The sequence below is a fragment of the Pteropus medius genome, unplaced genomic scaffold, assembly GCF_902729225.1.
Source record: "Pteropus medius unplaced genomic scaffold, Ma_sr-lr_union100, whole genome shotgun sequence".
Taxonomy (NCBI): Eukaryota; Metazoa; Chordata; class Mammalia; order Chiroptera; family Pteropodidae; genus Pteropus; species Pteropus medius.
The window spans coordinates 16,838,245-16,860,770 of NW_024349801.1; the positions used below are offsets into that span (position 1 = coordinate 16,838,245).

At 42.6% G+C, this 22,526-nt stretch overlaps 1 protein-coding gene and 1 pseudogene across 2 annotated transcripts in view; one reads left to right on the plus strand and one right to left on the minus strand.

Moving 5' to 3' along the window:
• The window catches only part of CDH11 (cadherin 11), a 135,158-nt gene that overhangs the window by 43,957 nt on the left and 68,675 nt on the right, over positions 1 to 22,526 (minus strand). Inside the window, exon 3 of one of the 2 annotated variants that reach the window (XM_039888877.1) lies at positions 19,234 to 19,375. The exons of the other annotated variant lie outside the window; for it this stretch is intronic. The gene's annotated coding sequence lies outside the window, so the exon portion shown is untranslated. The remainder of the gene's footprint in view (positions 1 to 19,233; positions 19,376 to 22,526) is intronic. 2 annotated transcript variants of the gene reach the window in all.
• Positions 21,930 to 22,051, plus strand: LOC120623167 (uncharacterized; annotated as a pseudogene).

Consider the following 22,526-nt stretch of genomic DNA (forward strand, 5'->3'; position numbering starts at 1 on the left):
TGGGATGTCCACACAGAAGAAACAACAAGCCCCAAAGCCTAGAGCTGGTCACAACACACAATGTCCCGAGATATCCAGTGTCACTATAGGATATAAGGAAGGAGGAAGGCAGCAGTGGACCTTGCTAGATAAAAGAGGTGAAGACAGATCCTGAAAAACCACAGATGGTCACTAAAACATGCGTCAGTGAAATAATGGATCAGGTTCTCATTGGTGGATCAATGAAGGGTATAGTGTCAATTCAATGAGCAAAATTTGCTCTTGTCTGATCAAAGGTCCACCCAAGATGCTGAAGACCCTACCTTAACCTGTTTCAATAGATACTTTATAAGCACTCTCCAAACGAGAAGCAAAATAAAACAGTATATCTTACCGACTGGTCCAAAGGTCTCATTCCTGGCACCCACACGACTCAGCAACTCATCAATAAGAAGGATGAGCCACGAACCCCTTTCCGTGACCCTGTAGGTTTCTGATCTATAGTCACTGCAGTCCTCGCCCTGGCTCTCTGGTTCTTCTCTCTAATCCTTGACTTTAGCCTCAGGTTCCTGGGCTTCCTCACTGGACTTGGTCTTTCTGGTGCTGGAAACTTAATTCTCCCTTAAGGAACTTCTGTTGCTTGTTCCCCTCTCTTAGGACCCCACATTTTCTTCTATACAATCATCCTCTGTCCCTGGAGTGCTACCCAGACTCGTAGTTCCCAGAACCAGACAGTCCCCACTACCACCCTCGCCACCAGCATGAGGGGCTGTCAGAAAACCTGGGCATTTAGGATGACACACTGATACTGAGGATGACACTTCACTTCAGCACCGATGGCTTTAAATGAAACTGGTGAGATTCCTGAACATTGTAAGAATGAAAACCAACATCTGATTCTTTGCTTTCTGGTTTAGATAAAGGGTGGGGGACGGGAAGGAGGGAGTATGGATCTTGGCAAAGTAGATTATACGTAGGTTTGAAGATCAGGTAGACCTGGATTGGAATACCACTTCCATATCTTACAACCTCAGAGGGACCTCAGGCACGGTGAGCCTCCACGCTCTCATCTGAAAATAGGCATGACAAGAATATCTGCGTACATATAGGGCTGGACACAGATTAGGAACGGGGCACACAGTGGGTCTCTTCCCCTCTTCCTAGAGTGCCGCAACCGAGGCCTGCAGGTCTCACTCATCAGGAGGTGCTCTTGCCTTGCAGATGAAGATGCCCAGAAGAGAGTGGTGAGGTGCTTTCTCTAAGAGAGGAATTGAGGAGTAAGAGTTACATGGGGATGGCAGAGCCATCTGGCCTTAGTTGTCTAGAAAATAAGAAAACTGGTGGAATTCGAATTCGTTGGTGTAGAACCCCTTTCCTTCTCATGGTCTTTGATTTCACCAACAGAAGCCATCCCTCTTCCTTTGTAATATGGCAAAATGGTATCTGGGGAGGCCGGATGTGCAGTTAATTTCAAGTGTCCATCACTGCTCCCAATACTCTATGGTGTTATCTCTTTTCAAGATATACTGAGTTCAATATTTATTGTAGACAGACACTTCAGGTTGTGTAAAAGGCTGTGTGGAAGAGAGAGAAAGATTATAAAGGCCATGTCATCATTTAATAGCTTCACCCTCGGACTCAGGCATTGAATATACATCAAGTGCTACTTCTTGCTAGCCACACTGCTGTGAAAGAACATAGAGGGACTCCAAAGGAGTAAGATCATAAAATGAGGCAATGTGAAGCAATGGAAGATCCCTAGGGTTAAGTCCAGAAGCTGGAGATATATGGTCGAGAATCTGCCACTAGCTTGTCGCAGGACCTCATCAGTTCCCCTCTTGGTGGCTCTGCCTCATTCTCTATAAAATGAAGCCACTGGGTGCCATCTTCAGTTGCATGTTCACGGTTGGAGCTCGGTGAGCCATTGTGAGTATTTCTCCAGATTCATACACTGTCTCCTTAAAACACCGCGTACATCTTAGTAGTTGGGACTTGTTTTTTCATTCATGATTATATATCCAGTGACCGTGCTCTTCAAAGCAGGACATCCGTAAATCTGAATGTATGGTTTGAACCACATAGTTCAAGTTTAAACTTGATGTTGCCACCAGAGACTCCGTGGAAGAAGAAATAGAAAGGAAAGAGCATATGGTGCAACAAGATTCCTGCCCACTTTACACCATGCCAAGTATTAAGTGTTCATTCACACGGCGATAAATTATTCTTGCATATAAACTGTGAAGTTTATTTGAAAGAAAGGGTTTAATTAAAGTTGATATTTCTGCACCTCTTTCTTCTGGCTGCCATTTTGCTGTAAAGCACAATTATTTCTGACACTAAAAGTGTTGAAACTACATGACAACTTTTTTTTTTCCTTTGTAAAAAATTCTGGCTTGATACTAATGAACTTAAGAGTTTCCACATGACCAATAAACAATAAACCCTTTGTTGAAAAGATGAAAATATCTATTTTCTTCTGTTGGAAATAACAGCAAAACCAATTTGCCTTTAAAAGTAATTCACTGGACCCATTATTTGTAAGTGCTTATGTGGTTATGTGACATATAAAGTTATTTTAATGATCGATCTCAGGTTTTTAAGACATGTTTTAAGACATGTTTTTTTTTTCAATTTATTCAACTTCAGACTGAAAATTTCCTTAGTAAAAGCTTTTCTAGCCATTGTTCTAAAACCTACAAATAGTAGTAACTCATCTACTAATTTCTGTAACAAACTTATGAATAGGTACCATGAATATTCTTGTGTTAAAGGATGAGGAAACTGAGGCTCACATAAATTAAGCAACTTATCCAAGGTTATACTTCTGATAAATAGCAGAGTTGGAATTTGAACGCATGACATCTGGCTCGAGTCTGTGTTCTTAACAAGTGAACAGTACCAACTCTTGCCATTTGTTTGTGTCTGAAGTTCACAAGGAGATTATATGGACACTGTTATAAAAACAGTAACCTAGAAGCCACCTAAAGTAAACCAATATCAGAACTTGACATGTACTAATAATAGGACTATGATGAAAATAATAATAACAGTTAACATTTGTCCATTGTTATCTGCCTAATACTCTTCTACGTACTTTCAATGAACTGAGTCATTAAATTTTCACAATATCCTTACAAAGTAGTAATAACTGTTATCTCCATTTTACAGATAAGTAGTCTGGGGCATAGTAAGATGAAGTAACTTATCCATGGTTACAGAGCTGGGACATGAGCCCTGGGTGTTTGGTCCCAAGACCTGCTTTTGTATCCCTTAGTCACACGTGATCCTGCCTCTCTAAGAGATGGGTGCAGATCAACTATAGACACACATCCCAATATACACATTAGTCTTATGATGAAAATGATTTACGTTTTGGTGGCACCGGTGGGGGTGGGGAGAAGGCAACAAGAATAATACTGTGACTAAAATATTAAAACCACACCAGAAAGAGGAAGATAAAGCACTTTATAGTAATGACCAAAGTGAAGACGAATAGGAGGTACTTACATAAGTCCATCAACAACACAGTATATCTGGGTCCTTAAACAGCACTATTAAATGAACGTTAATCTTTGCTTTTTTATGTTTAAACCCGTTTCAGCATTTCTAACTATATAGGTTAAAAAAGATGTGTTTGGGGAGATTTATTTAACTTTTTTTTTAGAAACGCTTCTAAAATCTAGAGATCTGACTGATACATACAATAGTAGAGAGTTTGCAGGAAGCACACATGAAAATTAATAGGGGACTACCCTCCTAAGTAGACCTTGACGTTGGTAATAATTAGGGAAATATATCAATGTTCTAATCGGTTTTAAAAGACCCCCAAGGCAGTTCCTGAACAATCCTCCCACTAAAGCACTTCCTAACAGTGAGCCAGGAGGCCTAAGCATTGGGGTTCCACAGAAACATATAGGAGGACTTTATTTTATGATGGGAGCATATTGCTTGGAAGGAAAAATAAATGTTGTTAAGAGTCACAGGAGTAATAACATGACAGGAAAATGGATTTGCAAAACCACCAGCTCTAAGTGGAAGGCTCGCCCTTCTATCTTGAGAGCAGAGAGCCCGTCATAGCTACTGTGCCTTGAGCATGAAACTCTCTCGCTGTGCCTGCTTTTGTCTCCGTAAAAGAAAATGACATATACGGGTGTTTAAGTATATTTGGACTCCTGCTGGAAATTGTTATCGGGGAGAGAAAGAAAGAGGAAAGCGCTTAGCGGAAAGCAAGCGGCTTTGGTTTTTCAGCTTTCTCCTCCCCACAGAGCTGGAGGGATCAGGCAGGCTGACCTGTTCTTTTCATTTCCAGGGAGCTAATTTACAGTTAAAGACATGTTATCATTACATTAAAAATATTTCTGAGGCCCACACTAGAACTCGAAACTCCATTCTGCATGTGCAGTGTCCTCTTGTGGGTCAGGGGGTGGAGCTCAGGGACTCTGGTCTCCACTTCAACAAACACAGCTTTGTAACCAATCGGATTCTATTATGCAAATTAATTCAGGCATATTTTATTCCCCGTTCAGATCTCATCACTCAGCACTGAGCTGGTCTCCAGTTTCAAATCAAATCACAGGATTATGCCATGTCTGTGGAAATCACAGAGAATGGGAGAGGAAGTATTAAAAGATCGACTGAATTACATTTCTTATTCCCCGATTTCTACACTTAGAACAAAGCATAAGCTAGGGGAGAATAATTGCTTCTGCTCAGGTGCAAAATACACAGCAGAAACTACAAAAGGGTCAGTGTATATGTTGCTCCACTCTCTCATACCAAATTCAAATGTTAAAGTATGCGGCAAATAGAGCCACTCTTCCGTGAGCATGACATTTTTTTAAGGGCAGGGGAAAAGTTTAAAATTCCTCCAATGGTAGTCTGATGCCTTGCTGCTAGAGAAATAGAAAACCCAGGGAGGTCAGCATGGGAAGTGAAAAGTTTACTCACGGCCAGGTGTTGGGCAGACCTGGGTCCAAATCCTGATTTCATCATGTAAAGGCTACATAAAGTTAGGTAATGATAGTAAGGATCATCCTTGACCGGGTGCTTGATTTTTCAAGCGCTGGGCAGTGTCCTCAGGACTTGGTACACACCATTTTATTGCATTTTCACCACAACTTTATGTAAATATCACCCAGATTTTATCTACAAGGAAACTGAAGCTCAGAATGGTTAAGTCAGTCACCCAAGGCTGCAACTCAAATTCAAGTTTACGTGACTGTAAAACCCATGCTTTGGCTTTACCTGGCGTCCAAACTCGGGGAGGCCATGTTTCTCGTTTTCAGTACAAGGAGACTGCATGATCCACCTCCAAGGACCATCTCAGTGCCAAAATCGTATTTGATACTGAATATCATCTTTGTTAAGATGCGAATATCACTTATTTTTAAGTACGTGCAATCACCCTTTATATTCTCAGGCTCTCATGGCCACAGAGTGTCATAAGAATTTAACTTAAGTCCGTAGACCCCAAACATATGGACTCATTCAGTGATTATTTATCTCTTGAAGTAATTAAATCATCCTCAAATGATAAGATGGTTAAATACAATGTACAATGAAGTACAATGAAGAATTTATTTGTGCTCTACTCAATCCTTAAGATAGTATTTTTTCTTACTGTAATATTTTTAAATGTTAATCATTCAGATGAATAAAATTTATCTTGGTCAGCAGTGTCATCTCAGACTATGAATAAACACTCTATATGAATGTGGAAAGAGAGAGATTTTATATTCAGTTTTGCTTTTGCATGAGCTAAAATACCTGAGGGAAAATTAGGGCAAAATGGCAAAGATAAACAGATGCTCAACATAATATATGGTCATTTGTGGTAACAAAGGCCTGTATGTTCATTTCTCTTTGTCTCAGAGCAGTAAGTTATCTATAAATCGTTCCTTCAATGCCAGTTTCTTCATTCAGCAGTAGCTTTTCACAGTGCCAGGCCTGGCTTGGACCTTATGGACACATAGGCCACCACGAATCTCTGACTCATGGACTCTACTCAAACAATGGTGAGACAGTTGTCTAAGCTGGTGAACAATGGAATAGTGCAGTCGGTGCCAACAGGACTACGTGCAGGCACATAGAGGAATCAGCAACCACACCTCCGTGGTGAATTCGTACCGTACCGCTCCAGGCTCCTGATCCTTGCCCGCTCCAGCCTTTTCCAAGTGAGCACCTATATCCACAATCTCAAATATCTGGTGCTTCCACTTTCCCCCTGAGCGGTGGCTGACTGAACCACATCTAGTGCAGTGATAACCAGACTTCCAACCTGTATGATCTGTCTCAAAATGATAAGCTGGGTGAATTAAATTCACCTGGGAACTTCAATGAAAAAAAAATAGGAAGCATTTGCTAGTAAGGGAGCTGAAACGGGAAGGTTATGAGGCACCTGGGGGACGGAGTAGCCACAAAGTGACATCTTACAGCCAGCGTTTCAGTGAAATGAAGGTTATGAACAAGCCAGCTAGAAACCAAACAGAAACAAACGTGGCCTGTCCCCAAGCCAGGGAAGTGGCAGAATGCATGGTCCTGTTCTCTGAAGTCTTGGGAATCAAGGACTGCTCTCCAAGTTGCTGTCTCCGTGTGGCCCAGCCCTAACTAATCTTCTGTCCCTGAATTTCTACATCATTTGCAATGACCTATGCATCCAGTGACAGTGAGCCTCCTGTACATGAGCTAACTTGAGTGCTTCCTTTTATCATCAAACAGCAAAACTAGCAAGCTACGATCATCAAAAGGAAAAAGTTAGTCCTTCTTCTGGTCAAGGGGAAAGTACTGTAGCTGTGGAGATCATTTTTCAGATGTAGAAAATGCCTTCTTTGCTGAGGAATAATGAGCAATAGGGAGATCTCTACAATAGAAGTCAAGATACTTGTGTTCCAGCAAAGGTTCTGCCACTGAACAGCTGTGTAACCTCAGAAAAAATATTTCTTCCTCTGGGACTAAGTTTCTCCATAAAATAGGAGGCTGGCAATAGCCTACTAGGGGTCTTTCACATCTACAGGCGCCTGTGGGTCTATGCTGTGCTAAGTAAGACAGAGCAACCTTCCCTGGGTGGAGGTTTTCATCTCATTTAGAAGGCCTGGGTCCTAGCTGGCAGGACTGGTCTGGGTATAACTCCACTGACATCACATGTAATAGGAATGGCGTCGTCTGGACTAGGCACTACAGAGCCCTGCTAATGTGACAAGCTTGAATCCCAGCATTAGGAATCAGGACTTCACCTGATGGACAATGGGAATCCCTTAAGGACTCTGGTCAGAAGACTGATGGAGTCCAAGCTGTCAGAAGTATACAGGAGAAACTGACATGAGAAGTGGAGGTTCTGACATAATGGTGGAGAGCATGGGCTCAGGAGTCAGATGGTGTTAGACAGTCAGATTCAAGAGTTTCATCTCACTAGTTGTATGACTCAACCTCCATGAGTCTACCCGCTGCCATGTAAAACTGTGAAAAACACTAGGACCAGTCTTAAAGAGGAGGGAGTGCTAAAATGGAAGGAGATAATACGTGGAGAGAACTTTGTATAGTCCTTGACATGGCCTGGCACACAGTAGGTGATCAGAAGGACACATTAGGAGTTTTGATCTTTCAACAAGAATATATAAATACGTACTATAAGCCCTGGATATACTGACATACAATATATAAAAATACGCAGTACAACATATAACATGCAATTAGGTACAGGCCTTTCCAAGGGCTCCAGGAGGCTCTCCATTAAGAAGAGATAAAGAAAACAATATTGTAACAAGGACTGCTAAATGCAATGATGTAAATATATGAGGGAGACAAGATAAAGGGCAGTGTTGTCCAATAGAAATATGAGTCACATGAACAATTTTAAATTTTCTAGATGGTACATTAAACCATGTTTTTAAATATATATTTACATTTAACACAGTATGCCCCAAATTATATCATTTCAATATGTAATCAATAAATGAATTATTGAGATCTTTAAAACCTGGTATATATTTTCAACTAACGGCATACCTCAGTTTGGACTAGCTACATTTCCAGAGCTCAATAGCTACATATAGCTAGTGGCTACCAAGTAAAACAGCACAGAAGTGGAGGATTCTAGATTATCTTAGCGAGGAGGGTGTATAATCAAGGGAGACTAGCTGGAGTCATTGCAGTGGTTCAGGTGAGGGGTAATATAGTTCTGAACTTGAAAAATAAGTCTTAGTGGAGAAAAAAGGGTTATTCAAGTTCTGAACTTGAAAAATAAGTCTTAGTGGAGAAAAAAGGGTTATTAGTGGAGAAAAAAGGGTTAGTCTTCCCGTTCAAACTATGCAGCTGCAGAGAGGGCCTTGGGAACCGAACAGATTGAGAAGGATAGAACATGAGGCCGCAGTCCCAGGAGAGTGAGAAGACAGTGGTGCTGCTCCTGGCCTCAAAAGGAGAAGCGGCTGATACAGGGATAAAGAGCACGAGTTAGGCTTTAAAACATGTTAAGTTTGTGAAGACAGTGGACTGATGCTCAAGTGGAAAGTTTGGAGTAGAGTTAGGATCTCACATTCTGCCAAGAGTAGGTGTAATCAGTGTTACCATTTCTGTTTCAAGTTTGGACATTTTGTTGCATTATTCAATGTTAGAATCTCAGAACTGGATGAAACCTTAGAGACCTTCCACTGTTAGTCCCTTTTCAGTAGACAAATGGAAAACTGAGACAGATAACTTGTACAAAATAAAAGACAAAGTAAACAAAACCTAAACTCATTTTATAGAGGAAAAAAGGGGGGAAAGGGAAAATCATCAACAATGAAAGATAATTTTTATAGCACCTACTCTGCCCCCTTCCCCAGCTAAGCTTAAAAGCAGTCTTCCCGTTCAAACTATTTCTAATAGTTTGAAACACCGGTCCAGGCTCTATAAGGGAAAAGCCATTCATAAATAAAGGCCTGGGGGTTCTCTTTAAAGACTGTGAGTGGAGAACTAAAAGAGAGAAAATAATCTGCCTAGTCTTGCTGGAATCTGACATCCTGCAGAGATCCACTTTCCACAAAGTCTGATTTCTAAAGTATAAACAAGAGGAATTATCCCAAGGTGGCCTTAATAACTGACAAGGGCTTGATGTGGTTTTTTGAAATAATTACTGAAGCGAGGGCAGAGTGCCTCACATCACCACTGCCGAGAGCCTTTAGAATTCCGAGAAGTCCAGCCTGTGACCCCAATCCACTGCGGTCTACATGCATCCGTCCATGTTACGTCCAGCTTAATCAGCCACTGAACAGGAGTGAGGAATGCAGAAAGTCAGGCTGCTTCCAATTATCGGAAGTTTGATTTCCACCAGAGAGCAGGTGGGCTGTTCTGGAGGTCGTTTTCTAATGTATCTCCTCAAACCACACCATCGTGCAAGAGTAAACTAAACTCTGCCACACTCTGAAATGATCTTTTTTTTTTTTGTATCTATATACCACAGAGGGTCCCTCCCACCTCGCTTTATTTTAGAAAGCAGATACCAACAATAGCCTCATAATGATCTCATTGTGGTTTCAAATAATCCAATCTTTGAAGCCCAATTCTTCTTTTCAAAGGTATTAATGTCATTTATCAAAAGTAATGGGATTTTTTTTTAAGTTAAGCATGAAAGAAAAGTAATGAGATAGAGAAGACTAGTCAAGTGTCCTGTACACGTGCAGAGCACTTTCTGAAGCATATGCCGAACACTCTCAGACAGGCGAGACTTTCAAAGGCAACGTTAAGTGTCTTTTGCGCATCTCAGATAATATGGTTCACTTAATTAGATTTTCCATAATCCCAGGTTAATCCTATTGTGAATTACAGACGTGAGTTTTAACTCGCCTGGCAGAAACATTTTGTTTGCAACAGATGCGTTTCTGGAAAAAATATACCTTATTTATAATTCATGACCAGAATCATTACCATAAAGAGACCTCCCTCACCTTCTCCCTCTGCCATGTAGAAGCTACTATTTCTACTCCTCTGGATCACATTGTCCTTTTAAATAATTTAATAAGGGCATTTCCTCTGCCCCAGGATATATGAAGTTCCCTAAGGTTTGGGAACATAGCTAATTCCTCACTGAATTCTTTGCCTCTGAGTACAGTGATGTATTCAGTGACATGGCTCTGTCCCTCAGTCAGCTTAAAATTTAGACCAATGTCTCTAGAACTTGACTGTACATTAGAATTAACTGGGGAGTCTTAAAAATCCCATTGCCCAGGCCTCACTCTAAACCAATTAAAATCAATGAAAACCAGGAATCAGTATTTTTGAAGTTCCCCAGGTGGTCCTCCATTCAAGGTTGAGAACCACAGTCTAGAGCCACACTGTCCAATATGGCAGCAACATAGACACATGTAGCTTTTGAAATTTAAATTAATTAAAATTAAATAAAATGGAAAATTTACTTCCTTAATGTGCTAGTCCCATTTCAAGTGCTCAATGGTCATTTCAATCATTGAGAAAAGTTCTGTTAGTCAGTGTTGGTCTTAGACACTAAAATATCCTCATTTGGAGCAAAAAACATCTGTTGAATGAATGAAGGTGTACAAAGAACACTGTACTAAGCAAACAAAGAACTGCCACAAACTCATTATACAACATCCAATAACCGAGACCTCGTTTTCCTGTCTGTGAAGTGAAGGGCTGGATAAGGTGGGTGGCTCTCCATATGTGAGTGGCTGAATGCCTTGAGAAATCAAGAGATAAGGGGCTACAATGAGTGGGGGTGGCTGAACCCACGTGCTCTACACCCTACAGGGAACAGATTCAGCAAAATGTTTCTTTGAAAAGCAGTTGGGCCGCATTTAGAAAAATAAAAGAAAAAAGGAAACCATTTCTAAGATCTTGATACCTAACAGACTTGCTGTCTCAGACCAGTGGTGGGTTAGTAAATTCCTGCTCTAGTGCCCATAATCTCCTGGTTTAGGGAGGAAGTCCCAGCTCAGGAGACTGTGAGACCACTGACAACTGACAACTCACTTCGCCTCCCTGAATCTGTTTTCTCTTATGAAAAAAAGGACGAATGATGCCTGACCTCCCTGGCTCCCAAGTTAATTTGAGGGCGGAATGAGATAATGGATTGAGAAGTTCTTTGTAAAAGCATAATGTAGGCTGCCCAGGTGAGGAGAAGGATGATGAAATGCTGACAGCAGAGGCAACTTACATTTCTTTAATTTTAAAAGTTTTGTCTTTTAACCTTTAGCGGTGTGGGTTGTAGATAAATGTAAATGACCTGTTATTGTTACAGAAAAAAAATATGTGATTTCACCCCTTTTCTCTGATAGGAATATAAAATCTGCTAAGGTGCTACAGACAGTTTCCTTTCATATACGTGGGCATCCTTTTGTTTGCCCCTGGACCCAAAGGGATTCTGTAGAGTTGATTTGTAAGGATGCTGACCTCAGGGGTAGGTCCTTGGCTGGGGCATGGTGTGTGTGGTGGGAGAGGAGGCATGGCTGATTCCAAGAAGGAAAGCTGTGAAAACATATTAGGACCCTAGACTCAATAGAGATACAGGCCATAAATCCCTCTGCAGAAACCATGGGGCTTTTAATTATCCTCAATATGTGCTAAGAATGGAGCAATCATGGGAAGTGAGGACAAAGCCACCAGGTCCTCGTCACATGAGATGTCCTGAGCTTTCCTGACTGGGTAAGTTCCAGGAGATCATCTTGGCAAACCACTCATTCCCCATTCAGCCTCTGCTTGATACAGCCCAGTCCATGACGGTGTGCGCACGCACGTGTGTGTGTGTGGGTGGGTGGGTGGGTGTGTGCCGACTATGTGACAGGCACTATGCTAAATGATTTACATACATTCCTCCAGCATCTTCAGGAGTGTTGTATTATTGCCTCCGTTGTCCAGATAAGGAAACAAGGGCACTGCCCTTTCAGAGCAGAGCCTGCAGTTTCGTTCGTCTGGCTAGTTAGCGCTGGGGATGGGATTTGAAGCGATACAGGGCCCATTTGGGAACTCTTGCCTCTCTACCTTTCATGTTGACCTTCTCTGTAATTCTCCTACGAAGGTCTTAATTTTTCTTTCTGGGAATGCTCAGAACTCAGCTAGATTTTATTCCACATAGCAGCCATTTAAGAAATACTTGCAGAGACTGGAATTTCTGCAGTAGTTAAATGCTATGAATTTAGAGAAACATGTTCTTTGCCCTCAAGGAAAGCACAGGTTCCTGGAAGTTTTAGAAGGCGGGTATTTCACCCAAGGGTCTTGCATTCTGCACTTCAAACACCGCCAGTTCCTTTCATGTTTCCTTGGAGGAATTGCCCCTGACCCTTCCCCAGGTGTTCTCTAGTCTGCCAAGTCTTCCAGGTAGCCCTTCGATGAATAAATCATGATTTTCAAACCTCTCCCTCAGAACAGTTTTCCACATCAGAACAACATTTTGCTCTACATCCTTCACTGCCTCAGCCTCCAAAGGTGCTAATGAGTAATAAAATGCGAGGGGTGCAGGGAACTGCAGGAAGGCAGCCAGACAATAAATATCTTCTAACAAAAGGAACCAGCCCAACACGAGAGCTCTGTGAGATCTCCTGAGCTAATCACTGTCGAAAAGATTAGGTATGTCACTCACGGAAGGAGGAGGGGTTCCGTGGTGGTAGGGGCAAGTCCCACAAATCAATATTTCCTCCAAGGGCACGAAGGTGAGGCCCAGAATTATTCTCTGGCAGGAAGAGTGGCTGTTACCCATGACAGCCCCCACCACAGGTCACTTCAGTACCCACACTGCAAAGGAGGGTCGATCCTGTGTTCAACAGCAAATGGAAGGGAGGAGAAACTAGCTTGTTTATGCTTGTTTCTTTCTTATGAAATTACATAAACAAACAAAATGACAAAACTTTAATCCATTTATAGAGCTCCCCAGGCATGCATAATCTCTCGCTATGAGAAGCGTGTGCAGCTGCAGATGGATTTTGCCCTTGCTCTCAAGATCTGATATCCACCGACCAAGTACCTTTGGAAAGGCAAACTTGCCGCCCATGGTACCACCGGTAAGGCATAAAGTGCTCTCTCCAGCATCACTCAGTAAGAGAGAGCCCCTCTGGATCACAGCTGCCCAAATCAACCAAGGAGCAGATGAAGAAGGAACAGCGAAGCCGGAAGTCATGAACTTTGCCGGCAACGACTCCCTGGCTTCCTGGCAAGATGTTCACGACCTTGGAATTCCCACTCTTGCAACTCGAGGATGGCTGTCCACGAGGCCGTAGAAACATGACTTGGTCTCCTGGTTCAGAATCTGTTCCTGCTTATGAATCCAACCAACCATGACACTGGGTACCCCAGGCTTGAGCCCTCTGCATCCCCAAAGTCCAAGTCTATATCCTCCATCTCTTCCATGCCTAGATATTTTAAGATCTAAACTCCAGTAACCTACCAAGAACTCACGAGGTGGGAGTGCGGTAGAACAGATTCAGAATTTGAAAGCTAGTAATTTGGCAAATATACACACTCAGAAAATAACTAATAGCTCCAGATTGAGTCAGCTTATTAAAATCAATGATAAATATAAACATTAAGAGAGGTCAACATACACTCAAGATGGCATGGCCACTTCATGAAGAAAAGAGATAGGATCTAGATCCAGAAGAAGACTGGTACAGTTTTGAAACACAGAAATGGGAGGACAGTACTATAGCCTCCTCAATCCTCCAAAGCCGTGCTCTCCACCTCTCAAGTTTATGCCTTGTTTCCCGGGAAATCCACCATTTGGTCCTCACCATGACTGTTGCTCTGCTGAGATGCCCAGCTAGACTGCCCAGGGCTTTCAGGTTCCACCTAGGCCATGCCAGGTGTTTCTTCCTAGGTTCTACCGTTGCCTCTGGCATTTTTTACCTATTACTTGAGGTCCCGCTTCTATGTGGACAGAGGAGACAGTAAATGATGCTGCCTCCTCCCTGTATCTCTGTATCTTTGGTGGTGACTGTGCTCTTTCTCCAAATGGACACTCTTTGTACCAACCCAGATCAAAGATTCTGGGATCTGAATAGTTTCTATTGCCTTGGAGTTATTCTAGCTACCCCACCCCCATCACACCACACACACACACACACACACACACACACACACACACACACACACATAACCTATGTCTCACCGTCCTTCCCTTCCCCATTCTGCAGCTGAGATATCCCAGCAGACCCTATGGCTGAGTCTTTGCAAGATGCCACTGAATCCTGCTTTGCCCTTTGCCCTGCTCGGAGTGAACTGAGCCCTCAGCTGCCACATGTTTTTAATTCTTTTCTCATATCAATATTTCACTGGCTCGTACATCTTCTTCAACAGATGCCCCACTCTCACTGATTGGGTGACCATAATGATCTTCCAGCTGAGTAGGAATGGTTTTAGTGTTACACAGGAGATGTCCTGGTAACAGAAAAGAGGGAACACCTTTTCAGAGTGGCTCCTGACTGAAAAGTGACACTACTACAAAATGAGCAGAGGATATGTTTCTTGACACAGGGAGGGGAGGAAGGTTCACTTTGAGGAAACTCAGAGGTGAAACATCAATAGTACCCAAACAGAAAGCCAGAGAAAATGTTCCTGGGTCACAAGAAAAAAACAAGCAGATGTTTTGCTGAACATATTTAAAAGAAGCAATGTCTCCTTTAAATAATTACAAATCACAAGCTCGGTGCCGAGATCGAACTTTGAGCAGGTAGATGAGAAAAGATATACTTTTTTCAATGCAAAGAGTAATAAAGACCTTACTACAATGATGTGAAATTTTTCCCCAGCAAAGCCATCTTGGAACAAGAAAACAGAATAGAGAGGAGAAATTGAGATTATAGCAGAATAGCGATAATTCTTTCACTTGGAATTGGCAAAAGAATTTTCAGTCAGTTCCTCAGTGAGCAAGGAAAATTGAAGATGTGTATAGGAGACCAGTAGACATCATATATACTGTCTGAATGGAGAGCCTCAGAGTAAATTATTTGCCCTTATTCCACTGTGTGGCTTTGGTTATCCTCAAAACAGTTCCTTTTGTTACTTTCTCAATGTCCTACACAACAAAAAAACTACCGCATTTTTTTAGAGAAGACCTGGCCTCAATGGAAACTCACTTGGCATTTGTGGTCAGGCTTGTGGTGTGCTAAATTGACAAAACTATGTTGCAATGACCCTTGATAAAACTGTCTTAGTATGGCTCATTTCTCTTGAGTTGTGTCCCATGTCAAACAAACATTTGCTTTGCTAAGATGGGACATATTTTTAGGAATAATCATCACAAAAAATACCAGGCATTAGAGTAGAAAAATTTCCACTCCTAATCATGTGATTTAGAAATGAATACTGGTTTGAGACTCAGAAAGCATGCGTAAAATTTCAAACTCTATCATGCCTGTGATATCACAATGGGCAAGTCATTAATTTTCATGGGAAGTAGGGGTACTAGATTTAGCAAATGAAAACACAGGATACCCAAATACATACAAATTTCAGATTAACAATTGTTTTTAGTATAAGTATGTCCCATACAATTTTGGGAGACATACTTATACTAAAACATTTATTTGTTGTTTATCTGAAATTCAGATTTTACCAGAAGTCCTGTATTTTGTTTGAGAAAGTAGAAACTCATCTGTAAAAATAAAGAACCGGACTAGGTAAGCCAATCTTTAAGCTTCGGGTTATTTTGATCCTAAATCCCAGAATCATTTTGTCTCTAAATCTCTTCCCTGTGAATTCAGAAAGCTTTTCCTAGTCCCCACAGAAGCAACATCAATGGACGGGAGAGATCACATTTGAGAGAATGTTGACAGTTTGGGAACTTTTAACATCAGTGTAACAAAGTTCAGAGAAAACCAAAGAAGGATTTTGATTTCCCTGGAGAAGGTACAAGAGGCCCTGGGATATTGACAGGTGACTCACAATGTAAAAGGCCTAAGGATGAAAGGATTATCTATAGTGCTAATTGATTGAGGAATTAGGAATAATGTTCTCTTTCATCCTCTGAGTTGACACTGGTTCTCAGAAAACAACCAATACCCAAGTCTTGGAGTCAGGATCATTTATATTAGGAGCATGTACCATGCTAGATTAGTAGCCAACTTTCAAGGTCTTTTCAGAATGCAGCACTCATGGGTGTTTGTTCACAAACACACACAAAAACATTAATAAAAATGCATTCACCAAACATGCCCTAGGGACGAACTAAGAACATGGTACTGAGCTAAGCAGGGGCGCTAACAGGAAGATGTTGTCATACTCCTCAAGTCACCAAGAGTTTGATGGTGTTGGTAGCAGGCTGGGAGGCAGCACGGAACATGGTTAATATAATCTGAAAGGGCCTCATATGACAGCATCAGAGAGTTGAGGTTGCTCAGAGGAGACTCACCAAGGTGTGAGGATGTAGTCGGTCAGGGAAGACTGGCTTGATAAACCGGAATTAAATCTCGAAGTAATAAATGAATCAGATGTTTAAGGGCAGGAACAGCAACCCAGACAGAAGGAACAGCAGGAGCAAACATCTAAGCCATGAAATCAGATCCTGTGTTCAGGTAACTATAGGAATTTGAGACTGAAAGCTCAGGACTGCTCAAGAATGAGGAAATGGGTGTGGTAGGAAATGGAAGCAGATGGTAGACCACATACACAAATAATAAATAACAGTTTTAATAATAATAAACTTTTACTCTTTGGCCAGTGTAAGTGAGGAAAATGCCTGTAATTCATACCTATACTGCAGCATGCAAAGATGGAAAGTTAGTAGCAAGTAGTCAACCATAAAGAAATAGCCAAGTGCCCAGAATTTGAGTGACCTTCAATCAAAATAAGTGGATTCTGCTTCGGTTATTTATTTTCCATCTGGATGCATTAAGCTCTTAGAACTTGTAGACAAAACAGAGTGCCTAAGACAGAGCTGGGGTAGGTGTGTGACTGCCATGGGAGAAAACAATGAAAACAACCACCTCTGTCCCAGGTACCTTTAAAGGTTGGTGGATGGAGGAGGGAGGTCAGGGAATAAAGGGAGGGAGAAATAATCTTGTATTGCGTACTTCCAATGTTAGACCTCGAGCCAGAGCATGAATGATAGTTACTCTTTACAATCTTGTGAGGTAGACAAATGAAACTCGAATCAGAGAACTTAAGTTCCCCAAGTTCTGACATCAGATAAAATAGCATAACCTAGATTTGACCCCAGCTACAGGAAATAAGCCCAAATAAGGTGTCAAGCGTTCTCTAAATCCACAGCAAAAACAGCTACAGAAAAGTGGCTCATGATATGACAGAGGTGGTGCCTATGCAAAGAAGGAAATTAATTTCTTCTGATTTCCCCTGATCGGTACTGTATGTACCAAATCACAGCCCTCTTTGCAAAATTAAGGGCATTAGTTATCTTCCCATTCAGTCGGAGTGGCATTATACTTGCATGCAGACGTTCCTAGCTAAACTGAGGAATATCAAGTTTTTACAAAATCATTCATCAAGAGGTGAGACCTAACCGTGATTAGCGTTTCAATAAGCCTGGGACTAAATGGAGAATGAGCACACGATCACAGCGGCAATTAGGCATCTTCTAGACAGCGACGATTTTTCTCAGACCAATAGAGTTTGAGCAAATGAGAATTTTTTTTTCCTTTCTTTTTTTTTCCCTGCTGTGAAATGAACTGCCTTAAATAACTGATGAGGTGACAGCAAGCCCGTTAAAAAAAAAAAAAAGTTTGCCCATTAAGTGAAGCTTAATTAAACAGAGCACAGGCTAATAGTTTTTCCATCTAATAAGTGATATGCCCTGGTATAATCACTCTACTGGCAGGGTTTGGTCTGGGAGGCCCGTCATGATACCCCACCAGTAAACAAGGGGAAAAAAAACACATATGGACTTTAAGAAATCACAGGCCACTTTTGCAAAGCGATGGAACAATTGGAGATATGCACAAGCAAATAGTTAATCAAACATTAATATGTTTCGCTATTCTCTCTTTAGATTTACCCAGAATGATGAGGCTACGTTCACTTATCCCCTTAGAATCTTAGATGAGCCACTGGAATTACCGATAAAAGATTTAGTGGCATTACTGTGAGGGTATAGTGACTGAAATTCTCCTAGAGGGCACATGTCATCAAAGCTCCATAACCAGGGGGCGCATATGTGTTTTGTTCTCATCTTAAATCCATTAGGTGGCATGATATTGAGCACATGGGAAGCATTTAATGAATACATGTTTAAGGATACATGAGAAAGACTTACACTGGATATATTCGTGTCTAAAGTGGTAATATAGAAATAAGCTTGGATGGTGTTATGGGTCGAATTGTGCCTCACCGCAAAATGCTGAAATCTTAACCCCCGTCCAGTACCTGTGAAGGTGATCTTATTTGGTCATGGAGTCTTTGCAGATGATCAAGTTAAGATGAAGTCATTAGGATGGATCTAATCCAATACGACTGTCACCATTAAAAGGGGAGATTAAGACACAGGAGGAACACCATCTACAAGCCAAGGAATGCCGAGACTCTAGAAGCTAGGAGGAAGGCTTGGCACAGATTCCCTCTCACAGCCCTCACAGGAAACCAACTCTAATGACATCTTGATTTTGGACTTCTGGCCTCCAGAATTGTGAGACGATACATTTCTGTTGTTTAAGCCACCCAGTTTGTGGTACTTTGTTACTGTGGCAGTCCCAGGACATGAACACATGGGGGAAGGTTAAAGTGCAGGCTGAGCTAGACTGGAGCACAGCCCACTGTGACATGTGAGTCACCTTCCCCGACCATTTGCACCCTGCAAGCTGGTGGGTTCTGCTGTGGCCAGGGGCACTAGGTTCAAAGCCAATCTCCGCTCTTCCTTATCATGTGGCCTCATCTGAAAAACGGGGTAATAGTATATAATAGTTCTCCTTCGGTGGCTGTGATGAGTAAATAAGATAATTCTTGTGAAGTGCTAGATACTGTGTGTGGCATAGAGTAAGTCCTTACAGAATACTGCCTGTTCTCCTTATCGGCATCAAAGCCTTGGCCCCTAGAACTTGGTAGTGTTAAGGTCAATCTTACATTTTCTGGTTTCTCATCAAAGCAGTGTTAACATGGCTGATGGCTGTATCTGGTCTGTCCAAATGGAGTTGGCTAGTAATTTAGGGTCCTTGGAGTCTTCACCATTGGAGGGACATGCCAGGAATTCAGGCTCTTCACATTGGCTTTAATAGGTTGTCTTCCAGTCTATATCACCTCCACTCCAAAATCCCCCCCACCCCCCCACACAGATTTATAAAGAGAAGGCACTGGAATCTGCAAAGACCTGGCCATGCTGGCACTGACCTTGGAGGCCTGAAGGTCAGAAGGATGAGCAATGTGCTTGGAGGTGGGCTGCTCAGCCGGGGTGGCAGGGACCTTGGTGAGGCTGCTAGGAGCCCAGCTGATGGCCAGGGCTCTAACCCTGATTAGGGTTTCAATCAGGGACCTGAGGTGAAAGAGAACACCTGTCAGTCAGAGAGACAGGGGTGCTGCATTAGTTGGTTTCCAGGTCACCTGCACTTTGTAATGTGCCCAGCAGGCACATTACCTTGTTTCTCTTCACAATAACTCGGTGAGGAAGATATTACTATCTTTATTTTACAGGTGAGAAGAGTAAGGCTTAGAAGATCTCTGATAATTCAGGACAAAGTCACAGAGTCACAAAGCACATCAGTAGGTGGTCTTCAAACCCAGTGGAACCACTGTCACAGCTAACCATTACACCCCACTACCTGCCGGCACCTGCTGCACTGGCCCTGCTAGAAAGTCGCTCTCAGCGGGGGGTTACTAATATTTAAATCAGATTGAAGACAGTGTTATCAAACCCGTCTGCTGATAGTTTATAGCTATATATTTAAAAAGGCATAAATGCTTTTTGAATACCACTAATATGTGTCTTTCATTTTCAGCATTGTTTATGAAATATCTAGAGGACAGGAATCATAATAACTCATACTTTATAGCACTCCGTAATTTACAAGGCGCTTTCACAAACATTAGCTCATTTTACACATCAGCTAACAAAGGTGAGGGTTCTTATTATCCTCGTTTTATGGAAGGAGAACGAAGGAATAAGTTATACTTTGTCGTGTCGAGAGAGAGCCACGAGGATGAAGGTTGCTATCGGAGAGTAGGGCTTCGGCTGAGAAACTTGCCTTGAGCGGGAACACAGTTTCCACAGGGGAATGGACAGCTCCAAAATCAACCCCAAATTTGACCTTCGGTCAGCTCGGCTTGGCGCCTCGTGTCCAGGACAGAGCTGATTTATAGCCGATGATGATGGTGCATCACAATTACTGGTCCTTATTCCGTGCTGAATACTGTGCTGAACACTCTACATGCTTTATTTCGTTGATCTGCACACAGCCCTATGGGTTCTTACTATGTTACCCCCCACTCTATAGATGGAGAAATTGAAGCTCCGAGAGGTTCAGTAATTCGCTCAAGGTCACACAGCTAGTGACCCCTGACTGTCTGATCTTAGATTTCACTTTTAACAATTCAGCTGTAAGGTGGACTGCCCAGTTAGTACAGCCTTTCTCACAGAGAAAAAAATCCTATGGTGTCTGTGCATTTGTTTTTTCTCTACCCCGAGAGCTTCCTGACTTTTGCTGTGGCTTGTACCAGGTCAGAAATGTGAGGTGTGCTTCATTAAAGGCTTTCCTTCATTCTGCTCAGGACTCTTAGAGGTCCTGATCTGATGCTGCATCTGTTGTTTGTAAGGTGCCTGCCGTGTTCCTGCTCCGTGGGGACCGTGGTTTTTAGAGATAGATTTTGTGCAAATACTTAAACCCAGGCACCCAAGTATCCTGACAGAGAAACTGAGTCTCCAGGGAAACACAGACCCCTGTCATCAGAGCCACTGTCACTGCTCACCAAGACCCATGCTGGGTGGCAGGTCCCCTCACATTCTGCTTGCATCTTGTCTCTGGGTAACTTCAATGAGCTCCCATTACTCTCCCAGGACAGTGCTCTTGCGATTTCTAAAATGACTGAAAACACAGACCCCAAAATAGTTCCAGAGAGATCGCCAGTGAAGACGGTGCCACAGGTGGTGTCCCGTCCCCATGGGAGGGGGACTCCGAAGGGGAGAGGGGTCACTGGGATGCGGGAGTCTCTGTTTGTGAACATGCATCACTGGTCTCTCTGTCCGAAATAATTTAGAAAAGGGGGAATCTGAGATGAGAAGACAGAGGGCAGAAAAGAAGGCGGCAGATGTTTTTTTGCAAGAACTTGGGGTGAAAGAGAAAATGCTGAAACAAAATATACTGTGGCCTTGGGTTTCCGTCCATTAGGGAGAGAGAGTGGAGACATTCGAGGGGGCTGACGGCGTGGCCTACGACGTGTAGCATCACACAGAGAGAAGACCCGATCGCTCAGGCAGGGCCTGAGCTGAGGCAGGGCCTGCTGTTATAGCTAAGCTCCGTTTGGGATTTAAAGTATTAATTCAATTTCCCTCTTCTCGTGCCACTTACCAGCTGGGAGGCATCAGGCAAATTATTCAATTTTTCTTAGGCTCCGTATTCTCATTTGAAAAATGGAGCTAAAGGGCTTTCCTGCACAGGGCAAAGTGCGAGGATTAAATGAAACGGAAGCAGCAGCCAGCATGTGTCTGACACATAGTAGGCTTCTTTCCCTTCCCACTTTTCTTCTCTTCAATCCTGGATCTATGAACAATGTTGTCTTCAAAATAGAAACAGTTCAGCCCCTGCTTCAAGCTTGGAAGCCTGAACTCAAATCCTCACTTGTCTGTTGGTCCACCTGTTACAATGCCAAGTGCCAGCCTGCCACGTATGGAATCGCATAGCCTGCCCTGAGCCAAGAGTTCCCACAGTTAGGAACCCCTGTGTAGATTCATAGGTGGCTAAAGAGGGTGAGACTTGTTTCCATTGCTGGTGTTATTTTGTAATGGGCCATTTTTCCTGAGAGGCCAATAAGCACACCTTCACACCAATGTGCACATTTTTTGATTCAACTGTGATCAATTACTGTACTTTCTAGTCTACGGCCATGCCACCTTGAACGAGCCCGATCCCGTCTGATCTCGGAAGCTAAGCAGGGTTGGGCCTGGTTAGTGCTTGGATGGGAGACCACCACCTAGGAAGACCAGGTGCTATAGGCGTAAAAAATAAAAATAAGGGATTGTAAGCTCACAAGGTCCTTGCAATCTGTGAGGTCAACTAAGCATTGCCTTGCCTTAAAAAAAAAATTAATGTAGTTTCTAGATTTTCAGTGTAAGTGGGAACCCAGAGCCAGGCCCCTCCCTCTTTACCCCAGTTAACAAACAAGCAAGCTGAGGCTTAGAAAAGAGGCAAAACTTGGCCAAGCTAACCACTGCTGGAGGAAGCATTATTCAGATGAAACTATCTCTGCAGACTGGCTTCCTTCCAGAGCTGAGATGAGAGGAAGCCTCCAGCCATTGCCAGACAGGGAGACTGGTCCTGCTACAGTGCAGAGCTGTGGGAATTACGACCGTGGTAACCCCTAGCTGTCTCCTGGAGGTATGCAAGCACATGTGATTATCAGGAATTCGAAGGAAGAGAATAAACATTTATTGAGTTATTACTATGTGCTGGGAACTGTGCTAAGTATTTCAT